This window comes from Coregonus clupeaformis, unplaced genomic scaffold (genome assembly GCF_020615455.1).
Source record: "Coregonus clupeaformis isolate EN_2021a unplaced genomic scaffold, ASM2061545v1 scaf0004, whole genome shotgun sequence".
Lineage (NCBI taxonomy): Eukaryota > Metazoa > Chordata > Actinopteri > Salmoniformes > Salmonidae > Coregonus > Coregonus clupeaformis.
This window is the reverse complement of record NW_025533459.1, coordinates 2,201,174-2,213,844: the sequence shown is the minus strand read 5'-3', so window position 1 is coordinate 2,213,844 and position 12,671 is coordinate 2,201,174.

Genomic DNA, 12,671 nt, shown 5'->3' with positions numbered 1-12,671 from the left:
GTAACTAACCAGGGAGCATAAAACCTCCTGAACTGTAACTAACCAGGGGAGCATAAAACCTCCTGAACCTTAACTAACCAGGGAGCATAAAACCTCCTGAACCTTAACTAACCAGGGGGAGCATAAAACCTCCTGAACTGTAACTAACCAGGGGAGCATAAAACCTCCTGAACCGTAACTAACCAGGGGAGCATAAAACCTCCTGAACCGTAACTATCCAGGGGAGCATAAAACCTCCTGAACCGTAACTAACCAGGGGAGCATAAAACCTCCTGAACCGTAACTAACCAGGGGAGCATAAAACCTCCTGAACCGTAACTAACCAGGGGAGCATAAAACCTCCTGAACCGTAACTAACCAGGGGAGCATAAAACCTCCTGAACCGTAACTAACCAGGGGAGCATAAAACCTCCTGAACCGTAACTAACCAGGGGAGCATAAAACCTCCTGAACCGTAACTAACCAGGGGAGCATAAAACCTCCTGAACCGTAACTAACCAGTGGAGCATAAAACCTCCTGAACCGTAACTAACCAGGGGAGCATAAAACCTCCTGAACTGTAACTAACCAGGGGAGCATAAAACCTCCTGAACCGTAACTAACCAGTGGAGCATAAAACCTCCTGAACCGTAACTATCCAGGGGAGCATAAAACTTCCTGAACCTTAACTAACCAGGGGAGCATAAAACCTCCTGAACCGTAACTAACCAGGGGAGCATAAAACCTCCTGAACCGTAACTAACCAGGAGAGCATAAAACCTCCTGAACTGTAACTAACCAGGGGAGCATAAAACCTCCTGAACCGTAACTATCCAGGGGAGCATAAAACCTCCTGAACCGTAACTAACCAGGAGAGCATAAAACCTCCTGAACCGTAACTAACCAGGAGAGCATAAAACCTCCTGAAACGTAAATAACCAGGAGAGCATAAAACCTCCTGAACCTTAACTAACCAGGAGAGCATAAAATCTCCTGAACCTTAACTAACCAGGAGAGCATAAAACCTCCTGAACCTTAACTAACCAGGGAGCATAAAACCTCCTGAACCTTAACTATCCAGGGGAGCATAAAACCTCCTGAACCGTAACTAACCAGGGGAGCATAAAACCTCCTGAACTGTAACTAACCAGGGAGCATAAAACCTCCTGAACCGTAACTAACCAGGGGAGCATAAAACCTCCTGAACCGTAACTATCCAGGGGAGCATAAAACCTCCTGAACCTTAACTAACCAGGGAGCATAAAACCTCCTGAACCGTAACTAACCAGGGGAGCATAAAACCTCCTGAACCGTAACTAACCAGGAGAGCATAAAACCTCCTGAACTGTAACTAACCAGGGGAGCATAAAACCTCCTGAACCGTAACTATCCAGGGGAGCATAAAACCTCCTGAACCGTAACTATCCAGGGGAGCATAAAACCTCCTGAACCGTAACTAACCAGGAGAGCATAAAACCTCCTGAACCGTAACTAACCAGGAGAGCATAAAACCTCCTGAACCGTAACTAACCAGGAGAGCATAAAACCTCCTGAACCGTAACTAACCAGGGGAGCATAAAACCTCCTGAACCGTAACTAACCAGGGGAGCATAAAACCTCCTGAACCGTAACTAACCAGGAGAGCATAAAACCTCCTGAACTGTAACTAACCAGGGGAGCATAAAACCTCCTGAACCGTAACTAACCAGGAGAGCATAAAACCTCCTGAACTGTAACTATCCAGGGGAGCATAAAACCTCCTGAACCGTAACTAACCAGGGGAGCATAAAACCTCCTGAACCGTAACTAACCAGGGGAGCATAAAACCTCCTGAACCTTAACTAACCAGGAGAGCATAAAACCTCCTGAACCGTAACTATCCAGGGGAGCATAAAACCTCCTGAACCGTAACTAACCAGGGGAGCATAAAACCTCCTGAACCGTAACTAACCAGGGGAGCATAAAACCTCCTGAACCGTAACTAACCAGGGGAGCATAAAACCTCCTGAACCGTAACTCAACCAGGGGGAGCATAAAACCTCCTGAACCGTAACTAACCAGGGGAGCATAAAACCTCCTGAACCGTAACTAACCAGGGGAGCATAAAACCTCCTGAACCGTAACTAACCAGTGGAGCATAAAACCTCCTGAACCGTAACTAACCAGGGGAGCATAAAACCTCCTGAACTGTAACTTTCCAGGGGAGCATAAAACCTCCTGAACCGTAACTAACCAGGGGAGCATAAAACCTCCTGAACCGTAACTAACCAGGGGAGCATAAAACCTCCTGAACCTTAACTAACCAGGGGAGCATAAAACCTCCTGAACCTTAACTAACCAGGGGAGCATAAAACCTCCTGAACCTTAACTAACCAGGGGAGCATAAAACCTCCTGAACCTTAACTAACCAGGGAGCATAAAACCTCCTGAACCGTAACTATCCAGGGGAGCATAAAACCTCCTGAACTGTAACTAACCAGGGGAGCATAAAACCTCCTGAACCTTAACTAACCAGGGGAGCATAAAACCTCCTGAACCGTAATTATCCAGGGGAGCATATAACCTCATGAACTGTAACTAACCAGGGGAGCATAAAACCTCCTGAACCGTAACTAACCAGGGGAGCATAAAACCTCCTGAACTGTAACTAACCAGGGGAGCATAAAACCTCCTGAACCGTAACTAACCAGGGGAGCATAAAACCTCCTGAACCGTAACTAACCAGGGGAGCATAAAACCTCCTGAACCTTAACTAACCAGGGGAGCATAAAACCTCCTGAACTGTAACTAACCAGGGAGCATAAAACCTCCTGAACCGTAACTAACCAGGGGAGCATAAAACCTCCTGAACTGTAACTAACCAGGGGAGCATAAAACCTCCTGAACCTTAACTAACCAGGGAATATAAAACCTCCTGAACCTTAACTAACCAGGGGAGCATAAAACCTCCTGAACTGTAACTAACCAGGGGAGCATAAAACCTCCTGAACTGTAACTAACCAGGGATTATAAAACCTCCTGAACCGTAACTAACCAGGGGAGCATAAAACCTCCTGAACCGTAACTAACCAGGGGAGCATAAAACCTCCTGAACCTTAACTAACCAGGGGAGCATAAAACCTCCTGAACCGTAACTAACCAGGGGAGCATAAAACCTCCTGAACCGTAACTAACCAGGGGGAGCATAAAACCTCCTGAACTGTAACTAACCAGGGGAGCATAAAACCTCCTGAACCTTAACTAACCAGGGGAGCATAAAACCTCCTGAACCTTAACTAACCAGGGGAGCATAAAACCTCCTGAACTGTAACTAACCAGGGGGAGCATAAAACCTCCTGAACCGTAACTAACCAGGGGAGCATAAAACCTCCTGAACCGTAACTATCCAGGGGAGCATAAAACCTCCTGAACCGTAACTAACCAGGGGAGCATAAAACCTCCTGAACCGTAACTAACCAGGGGGAGCATAAAACCTCCTGAACCGTAACTAACCAGGGGAGCATAAAACCTCCTGAACCGTAACTAACCAGGGGAGCATAAAACCTCCTGAACCGTAACTAACCAGGGGAGCATAAAACCTCCTGAACCGTAACTAACCAGGGGGAGCATAAAACCTCCTGAACCGTAACTAACCAGTGGAGCATAAAACCTCCTGAACCGTAACTAACCAGGGGAGCATAAAACCTCCTGAACCGTAACTATCCAGGGGAGAATAAAACCTCCTGAACCGTAACTAACCAGGGAAGCATAAAACCTCCTGAACCTTAACTATCCAGGGGAGCATAAAACCTCCTGAACCATAACTAACCAGGGGAGCATAAAACCTCCTGAACTGTAACTAATCAGGGGAGCATAAAACCTCCTGAACCGTAACTAACCAGGAGAGCATAAAACCTCCTGAACCGTAACTAACCAGGGGAGCATAAAACCTCCTGAACCTTAACTAACCAGGGGAGCATAAAACCTCCTGAACCGTAACTAACCAGGAGAGCATAAAACCTCCTGAACCGTAACTAACCAGGAGAGCATAAAACCTCCTGAACCGTAACTAACCAGGGGAGCATAAAACCTCCTGAACCTTAACTATCCAGGGGAGCATAAAACCTCCTGAACCGTAACTAACCAGGGGAGCATAAACCTCCTGAACTGTAACTAACCAGGGAGCATAAAACCTCCTGAACCGTAACTAACCAGTGGAGCATAAAACCTCCTGAACCGTAACTATCCAGGGGAGCATAAAACTTCCTGAACCTTAACTAACCAGGGGAGCATAAAACCTCCTGAACCGTAACTAACCAGGGGAGCATAAAACCTCCTGAACCGTAACTAACCAGGAGAGCATAAAACCTCCTGAACTGTAACTAACCAGGGGAGCATAAAACCTCCTGAACCGTAACTATCCAGGGGAGCATAAAACCTCCTGAACCGTAACTAACCAGGAGAGCATAAAACCTCCTGAACCGTAACTAACCAGGAGAGCATAAAACCTCCTGAACCGTAACTAACCAGGAGAGCATAAAACCTCCTGAACCTTAACTAACCAGGAGAGCATAAAATTTCCTGAACCTTAACTAACCAGGAGAGCATAAAACCTCCTGAACCTTAACTAACCAGGGGAGCATAAAACCTCCTGAACCTTAACTATCCAGGGGAGCATAAAACCTCCTGAACCGTAACTAACCAGGGGAGCATAAAACCTCCTGAACTGTAACTAACCAGGGGAGCATAAAACCTCCTGAACCGTAACTAACCAGGGGAGCATAAAACCTCCTGAACCGTAACTATCCAGGGGAGCATAAAACCTCCTGAACCGTAACTAACCAGGGGAGCATAAAACCTCCTGAACCGTAACTAACCAGGGGAGCATAAAACCTCCTGAACCGTAACTAACCAGGGGAGCATAAAACCTCCTGAACCGTAACTAACCAGTGGAGCATAAAACCTCCTGAACCGTAACTAACCAGGGGAGCATAAAACCTCCTGAACCGTAACTATCCAGGGGAGAATAAAACCTCCTGAACCGTAACTAACCAGGGAAGCATAAAACCTCCTGAACCTTAACTATCCAGGGGAGCATAAAACCTCCTGAACCATAACTAACCAGGGGAGCATAAAACCTCCTGAACTGTAACTAATCAGGGGAGCATAAAACCTCCTGAACCGTAACTAACCAGGAGAGCATAAAACCTCCTGAACCGTAACTAACCAGGGGAGCATAAAACCTCCTGAACCTTAACTAACCAGGGGAGCATAAAACCTCCTGAACCGTAACTAACCAGGAGAGCATAAAACCTCCTGAACCGTAACTAACCAGGAGAGCATAAAACCTCCTGAACCGCAACTAACCAGGGGAGCATAAAACCTCCTGAACCTTAACTATCCAGGGGAGCATAAAACCTCCTGAACCGTAACTAACCAGGGGAGCATAAAACCTCCTGAACTGTAACTAACCAGGGGAGCATAAAACCTCCTGAACCGTAACTAACCAGTGGAGCATAAAACCTCCTGAACCGTAACTATCCAGGGGAGCATAAAACTTCCTGAACCTTAACTAACCAGGGGAGCATAAAACCTCCTGAACCGTAACTAACCAGGGGAGCATAAAACCTCCTGAACCGTAACTAACCAGGAGAGCATAAAACCTCCTGAACTGTAACTAACCAGGGGAGCATAAAACCTCCTGAACCGTAACTATCCAGGGGAGCATAAAACCTCCTGAACCGTAACTAACCAGGAGAGCATAAAACCTCCTGAACCGTAACTAACCAGGAGAGCATAAAACCTCCTGAACCGTAACTAACCAGGAGAGCATAAAACCTCCTGAACCTTAACTAACCAGGAGAGCATAAAATTTCCTGAACCTTAACTAACCAGGAGAGCATAAAACCTCCTGAACCTTAACTAACCAGGGGAGCATAAAACCTCCTGAACCTTAACTATCCAGGGGAGCATAAAACCTCCTGAACCGTAACTAACCAGGGAGCATAAAACCTCCTGAACTGTAACTAACCAGGGGAGCATAAAACCTCCTGAACCGTAACTAACCAGGGGAGCATAAAACCTCCTGAACCGTAACTATCCAGGGGAGCATAAAACCTCCTGAACCTTAACTAACCAGGGGAACATAAAACCTCCTGAACCGTAACTAACCAGGGGAGCATAAAACCTCCTGAACCGTAACTAACCAGGAGAGCATAAAACCTCCTGAACTGTAACTAACCAGGGGAGCATAAAACCTCCTGAACCGTAACTATCCAGGGGAGCATAAAACCTCCTGAACCGTAACTATCCAGGGGAGCATAAAACCTCCTGAACCGTAACTAACCAGGAGAGCATAAAACCTCCTGAACCGTAACTAACCAGGAGAGCATAAAACCTCCTGAACCGTAACTAACCAGGAGAGCATAAAACCTCCTGAACCGTAACTAACCAGGGGAGCATAAAACCTCCTGAACCGTAACTAACCAGGGGAGAATAAAACCTCCTGAACCGTAACTAACCAGGAGAGCATAAAACCTCCTGAACTGTAACTAACCAGGGGAGCATAAAACCTCCTGAACCGTAACTAACCAGGAGAGCATAAAACCTCCTGAACTGTAACTAACCAGGAGAGCATAAAACCTCCTGAACCGTAACTAACCAGGAGAGCATAAAACCTCCTGAACCGTAACTAACCAGGAGAGCATAAAACCTCCTGAACCGTAACTATCCAGGGGAGCATAAAACCTCCTGAACCGTAAATAACCAGGGGAGCATAAAACCTCCTGAACCGTAAATAACCAGGGGAGCATAAAACCTCCTGAACCGTAACTAACCAGGAGAGCATAAAATTTCCTGAACCTTAACTAACCAGGAGAGCATAAAACCTCCTGAACCTTAACTAACCAGGGGAGCATAAAACCTCCTGAACCTTAACTATCCAGGGGAGCATAAAACCTCCTGAACCGTAACTAACCAGGGGAGCATAAAACCTCCTGAACTGTAACTAACCAGGGGAGCATAAAACCTCCTGAACCGTAACTAACCAGGGGAGCATAAAACCTCCTGAACCGTAACTATCCAGGGGAGCATAAAACCTCCTGAACCTTAACTAACCAGGGGAACATAAAACCTCCTGAACCGTAACTAACCAGGGGAGCATAAAACCTCCTGAACCGTAACTAACCAGGAGAGCATAAAACCTCCTGAACTGTAACTAACCAGGGGAGCATAAAACCTCCTGAACCGTAACTATCCAGGGGAGCATAAAACCTCCTGAACCGTAACTATCCAGGGGAGCATAAAACCTCCTGAACCGTAACTAACCAGGAGAGCATAAAACCTCCTGAACCGTAACTAACCAGGAGAGCATAAAACCTCCTGAACCGTAACTAACCAGGAGAGCATAAAACCTCCTGAACCGTAACTAACCAGGGGAGCATAAAACCTCCTGAACCGTAACTAACCAGGGGAGCATAAAACCTCCTGAACCGTAACTAACCAGGAGAGCATAAAACCTCCTGAACTGTAACTAACCAGGGAGCATAAAACCTCCTGAACCGTAACTAACCAGGAGAGCATAAAACCTCCTGAACTGTAACTAACCAGGAGAGCATAAAACCTCCTGAACCGTAACTAACCAGGAGAGCATAAAACCTCCTGAACCGTAACTAACCAGGAGAGCATAAAACCTCCTGAACCGTAACTATCCAGGGGAGCATAAAACCTCCTGAACCGTAAATAACCAGGGGGAGCATAAAACCTCCTGAACCGTAACTAACCAGGGGAGCATAAAACCTCCTGAATCTTAACTAACCAGGAGAGCATAAAACCTCCTGAACCGTAACTAACCAGGGGAGCATAAAACCTCCTGAACCGTAACTATCCAGGGGAGCATAAAACCTCCTGAACCGTAACTAACCAGGGGAGCATAAAACCTCCTGAACCGTAACTAACCAGGGGAGCATAAAACCTCCTGAACCTTAACTAACCAGGAGAGCATAAAACCTCCTGAACCGTAACTATCCAGGGGAGCATAAAACCTCCTGAACCGTAACTAACCAGGGGAGCATAAAACCTCCTGAACCGTAACTAACCAGGGGAGCATAAAACCTCCTGAACCGTAACTAACCAGGGGAGCATAAAACCTCCTGAACCGTAACTAACCAGGGGAGCATAAAACCTCCTGAACCTTAACTAACCAGGGGAGCATAAAACCTCCTGAACCTTAACTAACCAGGGGAGCATAAAACCTCCTGAACCTTAACTAACCAGGAGAGCATAAAACCTCCTGAACCGTAACTAACTGTCACGCTCGTCTACGAGAGAGGACCAATGCGCAGCGTTGAAGGTGAACATAATATATATTTATTAACTGATCACACGATCAAAACAATAACCAACGATGCGTGACGTGTCACGATCGTCTTGAAAATGAGCAGACCAATGCGCAGCGTTGCGAGTGAACATGATGACTTTAATAATTAAAGCAACCACGGAAAAACAACAAAAGACGATAGTGAAGTCCAACAGACAAAATACTGAACCTGGAACAAAAACCCACAAACAAACAGTGAAACACAACAGTATAAATATGGCTCCCAATCAGAGATAACGAGCCGACAGCTGACACTCGTTACCTCCGATTGGGAGTCAATGACCAAACATAGAAACAAACAACCTAGACTAACCAACATAGAAATACACCCAAGTCCCAACAAAACAACATACACTCTAGCTCACATACACAAGTCCTAGAGCCAGAGTGTCACAGTACCCCCTAAAGGTGCGAACTCCGGGCGCACCAGCCCACAGTCTAGGGGAGGGTCTGGGTGGCGTCTGTCTATGGTGGCGGCTCAGGCACTGGTCGTGGTCCCCACCCCACCATAGTCACTACCCGCTTGTGTAACCTCCTCCACATGACCACCCCCAACTAAACCCCCACAGGATTAAGGGGGCAGCCCTGGACTAAGAGGCATCACCGGACTCAGGGGCAGCACCGGACTAAGGGGCAGCACCGGGCTAAGGGGCAGCACCGGGCTAAGGGGCAGCACCGGACTAAGGGCAGCACCGGGCTAAGGGGCAGCACCGGACTAAGGGGCAGCACCGGACTAAGGGGCAGCACCGGACTAAGGGGCAGCACCGGGCTAAGGGGCAGCACCGGGCTAAGGAGCAGCACCGGGCTAAGGGGCAGTACCGGACTAAGGGGCAGCTCCGGACTGAATGGCGGATCCTGGCTGGCTGGCTCTGGCGGATCCTGGCTGGCTGGCGGATCCGGGCTGGACGGCTCTGGCGGATCCTGGCTGAACGGCTCTGGCGGATCCTGGCTGGACGGCTCTGGCGGATCCTGGCTGGACGGCTCTGACGGATCCTGGCTGGACGGCTCTGGCGGATCCTGGCTGGACGGCTCTGGCGGATCCTGGCTGGACGGCTCTGGCGGATCCTGGCTGGACGGCTCTGGCGGATCCTGGCTGGACGGCTCTGGCAGATCCTGGCTGAACGGCTCTGGCGGATCCTGGCTGAACGGCTCTGGCGGATCCTGGCTGGACGGCTCTGGCGGATCCGGCTGCTCATGGCTGGCTGACGGATCCGGCTGCTCATGGCTGGCTGACGGATCTGGCTGCTCATGGCTGGCTGACGGATCTGGCTGCTCATGGCTGGCTGACGGATCTGGCTGCTCATGGCTGGCTGACGGATCTGGCTGCTCATGGCTGGCTGACGGATCTGGCTGCTCATGGCTGGCTGACGGTGCAGGCTGAGCGGCTGGCGGTGGAGGCGGACCCCAGCCTCGGAGAGTGGTCATCACCTCCCGCAGGACGGTTCCCATCTGCAGGAGCTGCTCTTGCTGGACCCGAACCTGGGCTTCCAGTCTTGTACGGGCTGCGTCGGCTCCTGCTGATTCCATCGCTGGTGTATGATTCTGTCTGGCGGAAGGCTCTAGCGGCTCCTGTCTGGCGGAAGGCTCTAGCGGCTCCGGTCTGGCGTAGCACACCGTGGACCTGGTGCTTGGAGTAGGAACAGGCCGGTCCGCACCGGGAACACACACCACTGGCCTCAACCGAGGATCAGGAACGGGCCGGACCGGACTGGCAACACACATCAGTCCTTCACGCCGTGCCACAAACACTTCCCTCCCTCTACTCGCCAATGGCTCCCGTACTCCGTTAGCCTTTTCTCCTTTTCTCCCTGTGGCAGCCTCCTGCTGCCCAGCCGCCTAAGCCATGTGCCCCCCCAAAAAATTTATTGGGGTTGCCTCTCGTCCTTCCGACGAAAAACCTGCTGCCGCCGATGCTCCTCTCTCGCCAGGGCCTTGATCTTCCCCCAAGGTCCCTTGCCCCCGAGCATGTCCTCCCAGGACCACGATTTGCCCACCTGGGCCATCGCCAGCCTCTCGATCTCCTTACCCGGCGCCTCCACCCATGTCCAGTCTCTTTGCTCCTGGACACGCTGCTTGGTCCTTTGATGGTGGGTTTTTCTGTCACGATCGTCTTGAAAATGAGCAGACCAATGCGCAGCGTTGCGAGTGAACATGATGACTTTAATAATTAAAGCAACCACGGAAAAACAACAAAAGACGATAGTGAAGTCCAACAGACAAAATACTGAACCTGGAACAAAAACCCACAAACAAACAGTGAAACACAACAGTATAAATATGGCTCCCAATCAGAGATAACGAGCCGACAGCTGACACTCGTTACCTCCGATTGGGAGTCAATGACCAAACATAGAAACAAACAACCTAGACTAACCAACATAGAAATACACCCAAGTCCCAACAAAACAACACACACTCTAGCTCACATACACAAGTCCTAGAGCCAGAGTGTCACATGACGTCTAAGGTTACAACACGAACAAACCTTAACGGAACAAGAAACCACAACACAAAGTGAAAAGACCGATAGTTAAATATGGCTCCCAATCAGAGACAACCAGCTGACACTCGTTGCCTCTGATTGGGAGTCACTCAGGCCCACATAGATATACAAACATAGACTTACATACCCTGGCTCAACATAACATAGTCCCCAGAGCCAGGGCGTGACACTAACCAGGGGAGCATAAAACCTCCTGAACCGTAACTAACCAGGGGAGCATAAAACCTCCTGAACCTTAACTAACCAGGGGAGCATAAAACCTCCTGAACCGTAACTAACCAGGGGAGCATAAAACCTCCTGAACCGTAACTAACCAGGGGAGCATAAAACCTCCTGAACCTTAACTAACCAGGGGAGCATAAAACCTCCTGAACCTTAACTAACCAGGAGAGCATAAAACCTCCTGAACCGTAACTAACCAGGAGAGCATAAAACCTCCTGAACCTTAACTAACCAGGAGAGCATAAAACCTCCTGAACCGTAACTATCCAGGGGAGCATAAAACCTCCTGAACCGTAACTAACCAGGGGAGCATAAAACCTCCTGAACCGTAACTAACCAGGGGAGCATAAAACCTCCTGAACCTTAACTAACCAGGGGAGCATAAAACCTCCTGAACCTTAACTAACCAGGAGAGCATAAAACCACCTGAACCGTAACTAACCAGGAGAGCATAAATCCTCCTGAACCTTAACTAACCAGGAGAGCATAAAACCTCCTGAACCTTAACTAACCAGGGGAGCATAAAACCTCCTGAACCTTAACTAACCAGGAGAGCATAAAACCTCCTGAACCGTAACTAACCAGGAGAGCATAAAACCTCCTGAACCTTAACTATCCAGGGGAGCATAAAACCTCCTGAACCTTAACTAACCAGGAGAGCATAAAACCTCCTGAACCGTAACTAACCAGGAGAGCATAAAACCTCCTGAACCTTAACTATCCAGGGGAGCATAAAATAAAGAGGAGGGGAAGAGAAGAGGGAAGAGAAGAAGGTGGTGGTTTTGACAAGGCCAATGATTATAAAAGACTATGTCTGCCAGGATTGATACTGTATAAGGACTAGAGTACAGGTCAGGGTGAGTGTTCTGTTTGCCGTGAACATGTTACCTAGTAACAATTTCAGTTGAACGACTTGAATGAACATTACAAATGTTATGGTGAAGCTGCATTGTTGTATGGATCACTGTGGCTTTTTAGCGTCAATATTCCAACTGCAAATTACTTTGCTATTCTTACTGCGTTAATAGAAACCCCACATGACCACGTTATTATTTGTAGCAGCAGTTTAGACCCCAAACACAAACTTACGTTCACCACACACTACCTTCTCAGACTGTTAGCTAACGTTTGCGGCCAACACAAAACAAATATTAATATTTTATGTCAATCGATATATATATATATATAAAGCAGAAGGAGTTGACTGGCATCGTGTGATGGCTGCATCTCCCAGCTGAATGACGCAGATGTGACGACAATATTTTTTTTTTTTTAATAATAATTAAAAAAATCATAAAAAAAAAAATCGATCAGTTGCAGAGTTTTTGTGTTTTTTTCATCAGAAATAATTGCTTATGGGTACCTTATGTGTGTGTGTAAAATATTACTGTTCTCAATTTTTTAATTAATAGATTTTAGATGTGTATGAAAATGTGTTTTTGTGCAAAACGCCATAGCCTATATCCATTGTTTAGCTGGAATGGAATGTTCGTATCCTGTATATTTGACCGCATGTGATTGTCTCACCTTCAGAGAGTATTCACCATCCTTGACTTTTTTCACATTTTATTGTGTTACAGCTTGAATTTAAAATGGATTAAATTGAGATTT